We start from the raw sequence: 10,971 nt of genomic DNA, 5'->3' as shown, positions 1-10,971 counted from the left end.
GCCCTTGTCACTCAGTCTGAATTTTCTATAGGCACTTCATTCTGAGTGAAGAGAGGTAATAATTTAACTGTTTCACCAACAGCTGTAAGAGATTACTATTATCCCATCATTTAATGGGAAATAGATGTTTACTTTTTTCAAATCTAAGTAGGTCAAAGACTAACCTTCTACTACAAACATTGTTATCAAGCTGGATTCAATTGTGAATAACAGAAAATATTTATGCAGAAAATAAGGGAATAGGTCCTTACAAAATCAATGAAAGACATGGAGAATTAGAATGCAGTCTGGCTTCCAGAAATAATTGCCAAAAGATTCTGAAAAGTTGGTTTACCAAGAGAGCTGCTCACTCAACCACAGATAAGTAGGGAGTCTAAGGTGTGTCTGGAACTGTTGATCCTGTAATGTGTACTTTAACTGCAATCCAGAGACCTGGAAGGTACATTCAAGAGGCCCAGGGCCATTCTGCACCTCATAGGATCTATTCTGCATCCTAGACTTACAAAGCTATTGAATGGACCCTGAGACCTCTTTTGCAGCTGAAATTGTAATTTTTTCACAGTTGTATTTGTCAGCAAAACCAGAAGGAATTCAAGGAAAACTTCAGTTGCAAATTTTTTTCATCCTATTTGATTACAGAACCTAATTCTTGAATCCTAGCTTCAGGGGAGTCTGACAGGCACAGATTTAACTTCTTTACCTCTGCAGTTCAGAAGGAACACAACTGGGCCACATCCTCCCTAAAGTTTCAAAGCAAAATTCTAAAAATCTTGAAGTAAATAACCTCACTTCTTCTTGGATTCACCATAAATATGATTTGGGATGTGTCATATTCTAAAAATGTTAATAGGCTAAATTTTGAGTCTAAAATCAGTTTCAGTTGATTTTAGTTACTATAGGTGTATCAGAGACATATTATCTCCTTCAATATGTTATTGTGTTTTCTTTGTTTCTTTAAAAATGTGCTTATCTTTTTATTATATCAAATGACAAAGAAAGAAAATTATATCCTAATTAGATAAAGTTATTTTTCAAAATAATGAATATTAAAGTGTCTTTATACATGAAAGGACAAAATAGAGTGGTTGAGAGTGCTGACATACTTGCAAGTTCCTCTACAGTTGCTGGCCCATTTGCAACATACCTGCAAATAAATGTATGTTGAGATCCTGCAAATGTCAGATGAGATCTTCACAACCACAGTTGATGTTTAATGATGGTCTAATCAAAGAGGAATAAAACTATACTTTTAAATTATTTAGATTAATGGTTGGAATTTAAAAAGCAAAAATGAATTAAGCACACATGTATTCAATGGATTGGAATAAAAGAGTGGAAGAAACTAAAGCTATTGCAGTCACTTTTGGAAGCTAATATATGTGTAGTAGTAAAATTTATTTAAAATTTCTTATTTAAGTTTTCTAAGCATTAGGACACATCCTAACTAACATTTTGAAGATGAACCAACCCATTCATCTATGTATTTTTTTAAAAAAATTAACTTTTGTACTTAGAATTTCCCATTTGCAATTTATTTACATATATTTGTATTCTGCATTTCTACATATTGGTTCCACACATTCCTATCTTGGATTCAACAACAAAGACATTGAACTTCAACTCAAATTCATTGAGAGAGGAATGCCAAAGTCCAAATCTGGGCATGGTGACTCTGAACTGTGCCTGCTCTGTTGCTTGTTTGAGCCATGATCATGATCCTATAGTCCCTCTGGTCCCTAAATTTGCCTATTTTTCACAACTTTGTGGTTGTTTCCAGTATATGTGTGCTCTTAATTAACTTACAGTCCCCCTTAACATGACTTGAGTGTGGTCTTCATATTTTTATGTTCAAAGGAATATAATTCAATTAATAATTTATTACTGTGGTATAAAACAACAAAAGCAATAAGAGTAGGCAAAAAAGAGAAAAGCAATTGGTTGGAAGGAAAGGAAAACAGCCATTAAGTTTAATGAAATTCAATGCTTAGTTTGAACAAAACAAACCCTGTGATTTTCTTGGATAGGCTGAGTGAATATATTGATAAATCTCTCCTAGCATATGGGCATGTACTAGCCCACCAACTTTCTAACAGACTGGTGTCTCCATCCAGATACTCATTCCACAGTTATAGTTATTGAGTCAAATGCCTTGGCCATTCTAAGAAAATTCCACAAGTAACAATTACTGTACTTGGCAGAAAGCCTGGCAATACCCAGCTAGGACTTTATTTTTTATTGATTTAGAAAATACATTTTTAAAATACTTTTAGATTTATAGATACCTAGGAAAGTGTATTACCAAAACACAAAGTTAAAAGCTAAAAGAAGCAATTTAAGCTAACATAACAATATTCCAAATCAACATAGTACATAACTGTAATCTAAATAGAACCAAATCCCTGCCCCCAAATGGCCTATTTTCAAATAGTAAATAAAAGCATTTGGAATTTTTACTAAGTTTCTTGGAGGGGGAAAAGGGCTTGAAAACAGACAGTGTATTGTTAATATAAGCCATATGACTTAATGTTCTTGTGTTTTTTTTTTTTTTTGCATAGTTTTCTTATTCCTCATCTCTTTATAATACTCAACTCTGTCCTTTAAAATGGTTCTTTCACTGCTATCCTTTCTCTCTTATTTTCCTGCTTCCAGAGATATTCTTTTACTAAGACCAGACCTGTACCAACAGCGCTAGCTGCCTCTCATGACTTTCCCTGCTGTGTGCAAACCTCTGCCAAATTTACTCTCTGATGCTTTGACTGTTTTTCTCATAAATTATCTCATTATCTAAATTTTGCATAGAAAATGAGATCCAGCCAGTAAGGACTTTTCTTAGAGAAAAAAAAAGAGGTGAGAGAATCTATGGATGTCTGCAGATTAATACTATTTTCTCCATTACCCTTTCCCACTTTTCAGAGAGGAGAAAGCCATGTTTATTCAACCCTTCCTATCATTCATCACATTCTAACTTCTTTTTTACCTGAGTTAGGCAGGTTTCCCATTGGGTACTTGGAAAGTGTATTATACCTGCATCTTCCAGAAAATCAGGAAGGCACTACTGTTGGCTTAGATTTTTTAATCCCTACCCACCCAAGGACCTTATTTTCATAATGAGGATGAAGGTAGTTTCAGAGTTCTTCCTATTAAACAGGCAATTGACTATTGAGAAATTTGTACAAATACAACCTGAGGCAGAATTAGGACACGACAAGCCACTAAAGTTTTGGGGGAGTTTAAGTGGCCCAGAAAAAAAAAATTTTCAGTCTTGGGTACCATAAAATGTAGGGGAGTAAGCAGCTAAAAATATCAAATCATATCAAAGATAAATCTGGAGACAGAGTTCCTAATGTACATTTCTGGCAAGACAAGGGGCTCCTCAAGGCAAAAAAAAAAAAAAAAAAAAAAAATATCTCACTTCAGAGGATGACCTTCAAGAGCCTGAGTGGCTTTGCCTGTAGATTGGCCCAGATCCGTTCATCTGTAGTCCTCTTGCAGAGTAGTTACCTATGTCAGTCCACCTCAGCCCTGGTTAACCAAAAATTCAAGAAGCACTATAATGAAGTGGAAGCTTACTTTTTTTTTTTTAATTCTCAAATTTGAGACTTTAATAACTCCTCATGATCAATCCTTCCCTCAGAACTTGATCCATGCAATTCTGAGCCTGAATCATACTCTGTTGCCCTCTAGAGGGTGACTCATTTAATTCTCTGTAGGAATACAAAACCAGAGCTTTTACCCACTCACAGGAACTTGACATACGAATTCCAGCAACTCTCCATCTTGCCACACTCTCATCCTAGAAAACTGAGGAAGTCCACTATGGAAGGAAAGTATTTTGTGGCTTTGATTCCACTAGACCTAGAGGGAACATTTTTTCTGTCTACTAGAGTTTAAGTCATTCACTAACACACCTAAAATTCCACTTCTTTGGTTCCTGGTCAGGCACCTCCCATGAATTTCTCAAATTCCTAGTAGCAAGGAGTTTGAATCAGTAAATCCAAAAATGGTTTGATTTCAAGTCTCTCAGTGAAAATAATGTTCTGAAGACGTGGAGTTTTTGGAAGGAGAATAGATACATTAAACTTATAAGAACATTTCTATTATGGTTTTCTTTCCTCTTGGGAAATAAATTGAGAAAGTTTTCAGAATACTGGAAATTTTGTGAATAGTTAAAAAACCAGTCTCATAACAACCCTAGTGAACTTTTTTAGACTTCTTTAATAGATAGCCTCATGCAATGCTACATATATGTTCATATATAGTGTAATGTTTATATATAGATGTTTATATATACACAAAGATGTTTATATATAGTTCATAGTGTGTGTGTGTATATATATATATATATATATATATATATATATATAGCATTATTTTATTTAATGGTCCCTAAGTATCATTAGGATATATTTTTTACTCCTCCAATCAATTTGATAATATCCATTACCAATAAGGAAATGAGTGTATCAATTTTGTTTTTACTAATCACTTGTTTATATAATTAATTTTTAGTTCATAGTTATAGCATAGTAAAATATATTGACAAATAAAAATGGTAATTTTCTGGGTTTTTTTTTTTTTGAGTCTTTGTTCCTACACCTAGTTGTTGGGGAATTATTCTCTTTTTTGAAAGCTTTCCTGGATATACTTAAGGAAAAAAAAAAGTCTATTTGTGTGCTTAAGTGTCAACATAAACAGAGTCTGCTATAGTAATTTGTGGATTTCCTCTGTGGTTTGCTTGAAAGATCATTAAGTGATCACTTAGCACTCTACTTATGAAAATATCACCATTTGGCTTGCAGCTGCTGCTACGCTTGGCTGGGCTCTGTTATCTCCCAGAACAAGTCACAGAATATTTAGAAGCCCTATCTTAATGCTCTTGCATTGAGTTCTGCCTCCCAAACATTGGAATGTAATATTAGATCGTCACAAAGCATTTCATCACAGATCACCATCCAGTCATTGTCCATATACTTACACACTATTCATTCTTTTTTAAAAAAATATTTATTTCTTCTTTTTAGTTATACATGATAGTGGAATGTATTTTGACATATTATACATACGTGGCGTATAACTTCCTATTCTTGTGCCACACACAGTTCATCCAAAAAATAGAGTCCTAAGAAGATGTGAAAAATTCAAGTTAAATGAACTATTCAATTTACAAGTAAAAATGGTGTACCTTTAATCTGTTTACTATAGAACTTTACAATTATGTTACCTTTACCCCTTTAAAATTAAGGAACAGGAAGATTTTGGGTACATGTGAATGTGATATCCTGACTACAGCCAGATTGATGTGGTCAAGCACTGGACAAGATTCCCCATTCACCTCTGCCAAGACCCTGTCATTTTAATAAGATTTTAGTTTCAATAGCTTTACCTCAAGACCTCTTTGGAGTAGAAACCCATTCTGCTATTCTGGTTAAATTATTCCCATTTCTCTCCTAAGTGATTAAATACTTAATGCTGAGACAGTTAAAGTGACTTTTCATTTGGCACACTGATCCCAAAATTGTAATGCATGTTTGTTGAAACCATGCTGGGCTGGGTCAAAGATTTTTATGATTAGTACTTATTAACATGTATTAAGAACAGGTATTGTACTTGGCACACACACAATTCATAAAGGAAGTCCTAATTCCTACAATGGAAATAAACAACTTTTGTGAATATACTATTGATGAAGTTTATATCCTTATAGAAAGTACTGAATACATAATTCCAGATGAGACGAGCTTTCTGAAGCAGCACAGTATTATGCTATATATATGCGAAAGAAAAAGAGCTGTCTTGGGGTTAAGGGAAAGTCTCCAAGAAGAAATGACATTTAAACTGTAACTTGAAGAATCAGACAAAGTTGGCTAGCAAAAGAGTAGAGGAAACGGTGATTTATGCAAAAGAGATGGCAAAATAAAGGCCCTAAGAGAGGAGAAGACATGACAGTTTGATCTGGAAACTTAAGGAGGTATGGCAGTGCAAAGCAGCTGAGATTCTGGGGAGTTAGGGTGGCAGTGATATTGAATTTGCAGAAGCAGGCAAGAACAGGACTGATTAGACTGTAGTATGGATACTTATTTGACCCTAAGAACAGTGGAATCCTCCTAAATTGTCATGATGACACAAATGATATGGTCAAATTTGTGTGTACAAAAAGATCACCCTGGCTACAGTTTGAAATATCTGAGTGATGGGCACAAGTGAATCTGAAGAAACTGGTTAAGAGGGAGGTAGTTGGTGATTTGGAGAAGAGTTTTGAGATAAAAATAGGAAAGAATAGAAATGTCCCATAAATAAATACATAAGATATATAATGGGCTGTATTTAGAGATGTATTTACTAGAGGTTGGGATAACATACCAAGTGACCTAAGGGATAAATCTCGGGTTTCGGTAACAGTCATCTGGAAGTAATGGCTTCTAAGAGAACAATAAAGGAGAATTTTGATGCAGAAAAAGAATCAGTTGGGTCATTTTATGTTACATGTTAACAGTTTTGGAATAAACACACACACACACTCATATATATGCTGTCTTGGGGTTAAGGGAAAGTCTCCAAGAGACTTTATATATTTTATTTATAAATTATATCATTTTATTTAAAAATTATTTCCCTTTTATCTATGAGTAAATAAAGAATACTTTCATCTCTTAAAATACTATTTTTGCCTCCTCCTATGAACTTCAGTTATTGATTCTGTACAGGTTAAATTGTTTAAAAAGTAAATTAAATATTTTAAACTTTCTTTATACCTTTGGAAGTTTTTTATGAATCTCTGTAATTTAAGAAGAAGTATTAATCCTTTATATTAGATAGCAAGTGAATATTTTGGGATGAGAAATATCTGATTATTTTTAATACTGTGAGTATGTGAGGGGACTTATTCATGTTCTATTCAATAACTTTTTTGTGACCAAAATTATTTTCCCCAATAAATTGATCTATTCACAGAACAAAATGTGTTTTTATATATTTCTAAGACAAACATCTCAATGTAGCTATATGACTGAGTCCAGGTGATAATAGCAAAATAACTCTTCAGATAATACACAGGATTGGGAATAACAGTATGTGTATTATTTTAAGGCACTAAATTAGGGGTTGGTTTATTATACAGCAAAAGTTAACTAGTATGGCATTTTTTAACCATATTTCTAAACAATATAGCATCATTCCCTGTTTCTTGATTTTTTTCTCTTTTTAATAATATCCTCTAGTTCTCTTTTGCCATCTTTTATTATTTCTTTCCTTAAATTTTGATGAGAAAAAGTTTTTAAGGAGATATAAAGTCAGTATGTAATATAAATTATGTTCCCATACCTAGCAATACATTTACAACAACTTTTTTTTCTCATTTACAACAACTTTTTTTTTGAGGGGGGGGGTACTGGGGATTGAACTTAATCACTGAGCACATCCCCAGCCCTATTTGTATTTTATGTAGAAACAGGATCTCATTGAGTTGCCTTGCTGAGGCTGGCTTTGAACTCGTGATCCTCCTGTCTCAGCCTCCTGAGCCGCTGGGATTATAGGAAACAACAACTTTTAAATACACAAAATGCTTAGGAATAATTTCACAAAAGACACGCAAGTTTTCTATACTGACCACTACAAAACATGACTGAGAGAAGTTAAAGAAGACCTGAATAAGCAGAGTGATATACCTTGTTCATGGTTTGGAACATTCATCTTGTTAAAATGTAAAAATTCCAAATTGACTCATGGATTCAATTAAGCTTCAGTCAAAATTTCAATAGGTATTCTTTAAAATAGAAACTAATCATCTATTTCTAAAAATGTATGTTGAAATACAAAGAACCTAAACAGTAAGAATACCTTTGGGAAAATATATAAAATTGAAGAACTGTCACTACTTAATTTTAAGATTTATTATACAGCTATAGTAATCAAGGCAGTGTGGCATTGACATAAGGAAAAATAAACATATCAGTAAAACAGAAAGTCCAGAAACGAACCTATAAGGCAATTTGATTTTTGACAAAGGTGAAAATGGGCACTGTTAGTCAGCTTTTTCACTGTTTTAGTCACTGTTGTGACTAAAAGACCTGGCCAGAACAATTTTAGATGAGGAAAAGTTTCTTTGTGTGCTCACAGTTTCAGAGGTCTCAGTCCACAGACAGCAGGCTTCATTCCTTGAGGCTCAAGGTGAGGCAGAACATCATGGCAGAAGACTGTGGTGGAGAAAACGCAGCTCACATGATGATCAGGCAGCAAAGAGAGAGACTCGACTCACCAGATACAAATATACCCCAAACACATGCCCCCCTCAATGACCCACCTCCACTAGCCACACCCCACTCAGTAAATTCCATTGCAGGATTAATCCATTGATAGGGTTATGCTCTCATCACCCAATCATTTCTCCTCTCAACCTTCTTGCATTGTCTCATACACACGCTTTTGGGAGACATCTCACATCCAGAGTGTAATAGGCACCTTAGAGAAGGAATAATATTTTTAACAAATAGTTCTAGATTAACTGGATACTCATGCAGGAAAATAGAAACCACAATTCCTATCTCTTGTCATACACAAAAGTATTTTGAAATGGGTTACAGGCCTAAACATAAAGCTAAAATTAGAAAGCTCCTAGAAGAAAACACGGAAGACAATCTTTGTGACATTGGGCTAGAGTAAAATTTCTTAGAATACAAAAAAGCACTAAGTATAAAAGAAAATACATTGATAAACTGGATTTTCTCAAAATTATAAACTTCTGTTCTTTAAAAATATCATTAAGAAAATGAAATGGCAAGCCCACAAACTGGGAAATAATATTTATAATTCATAAGACTCATATAAGACTTTTATTCAGAATGTATAGAACATGTAATAAAAATTTAAAAAATAAAATTGCTCTAAAATTTAAAAAAGATAATTCAAAGATATGTAACACATGAAAAATAGCATATTAAAAAATACTCAAAGTCCCTAATCATTAAGGAAATACAATGGATAAAATTTTAAAGACTGAAATATCAGGGTTGGAAAGGAGTGCAAATGAACTTTATTTGATGGCATGAATGTAAATTAAGACAACAACTTATAAAATAAGAGTTGACAGTTTCATATAAAATTAAATATCTACCTACTCTGAAGATATAGCAATTCTACCACTAAGTGTCTACCAAGAAGAAATGAAAACATACATATATGTATAGAATAATTTGTAGATGAAAACTCATAGCAGCTGTTTCCATAATAGTGCCAAAAATTACCAAATAAATTGTGTTATTTTCAAGAAAAACAAATGAACCACTGGTTGAACAATATTGGGATGAGTCTGACAGGCATTATCCTGAGCAAAAGAACAGACAAACAAAGGCAGAAGCTGTATAATTTCTACTTATCTGCAGTTCAAGAAAAAATAAATCAAGTAAAAACATAATTGTGGTTACCTGGGTTAAGGATGAATTGAGATCAAAGGGACTTCATGAAATTATGAAAATATTCCACATCTTGATTGTGGTGCTGATAACAATGAAATATATTTGTTAGAATTCATCAAACTGTACACTTGCAAGTTGTGAATGTTATTTTATATAAATTATATCTCAATAATGTTGATTTATTTTTAAAAATTTTCCTGCTTTAAAGTAACAAAACAGACACTTCAAAGAGTAACAAATGGCTCTTTTTCCATGTTAAAGAAAATGCCTTTCTCTGTAATTGTCTACCTGGAAATAAATCTTGTCTACTTTTTTATCTTTATTTTGTTTAATTATTTTTATGTGGTGCTGAGGATCAAACCCAATGCCTCACATGTATGAGGCAAGTGCTCTGCCACTGAGCCACAACTCTAGCCCAAACCTTGTCTGTTTTAAATCATAATGTTCAAGTACCAAGTAGTAATAACATTTACCATCTATTCAGTGCCTAAGATAGATTCTCTGCCATATACTAACAAACATTTCATCCTCATAACAACCCTGTAAGATAGGTCTTAATATCTTTATTTTGGATGAAGAAAATCAACTCTCAAAATAGTTAAGTAATTTGTCCAAGAACTCACTGTTAAAATTAACAGAGGGCACAGTAATGCAAGGACTGCCTCCATCACTGATGTTCTTGTGTTTATCACCTTGCTAGCTAACTTCCCAAAGCCATTTGCCCATAGGCACTAGGTTAATAGTCTAAAATAGTCTAATCATTTAATTGGCTCAGCCACTGTCTTCTTGACATGTAACTTTTAGTGAGTCACTCAATTCATTTCCACCAACAATTAAAAAAATTAAGAAAATAATAAAAACAATTACATATGCTCTTTCTACTTCATATGGCAAGAGTTTAATAATGCAGTTTATAACAATGTATACCTGAATTCAAGATCCAGTTCTGCCATTTTTTTTTTTTTTTTTTTTTTGTGGTGAGAGTACTGTGGATTGAACACAGGGGCTTTGGGCAGGATAAGTGCTCTACTACTTAGGTACATCTCAGTTCTTTTTATTTATTTTATTTTGCATCAGGCTCTCCCTAAGTCATACAGGCTGTCCTTGAACTTCTGATCCTCCTGCCTCAACATCCCAAGAAGCTGAGATTATAGATGGTACCACCACACCCAGATTTCCGCCAACTTTTAACTGAATATGTTGCTTAATCTTTCTGACCTTCAGTTCCTTGTCAAATAAAATGAAAGTATTAATAACCGCTTCACAGAGTTGTCATGAGGATAAAATGAGGTAATGCATTCAAGTACTTTGCAAAGTGCCAGGAGCATACTAAATGACAAGAAATAGAAATGATTGCTCTTAATGAGAGGACAGGATTGTCCAGAATGAGGGTGATTAAATTTCTTATTTTTTTTAATTATTGCTCATTTTCTTATTATTTCCTTCCTCTACTAGAGATCCATTTAGCAAGTTTTGTTAAAGCCCTGTGCATTCGACTCAATATTCAGGCATCAAAGATTTCTTAGTTACAGATCATTCTAAGTTGCATGAAGTCATTTTT

The sequence above is a fragment of the Marmota monax genome, unplaced genomic scaffold (genome assembly GCF_021218885.2).
Source record: "Marmota monax isolate L192 unplaced genomic scaffold, Marmota_monax_Labrador192_F-V1.1 WCK01_AAM20220418_F8-fsc00006, whole genome shotgun sequence".
NCBI lineage: Eukaryota > Metazoa > Chordata > Mammalia > Rodentia > Sciuridae > Marmota > Marmota monax.
This window is presented reverse-complemented; position numbering follows the sequence as displayed.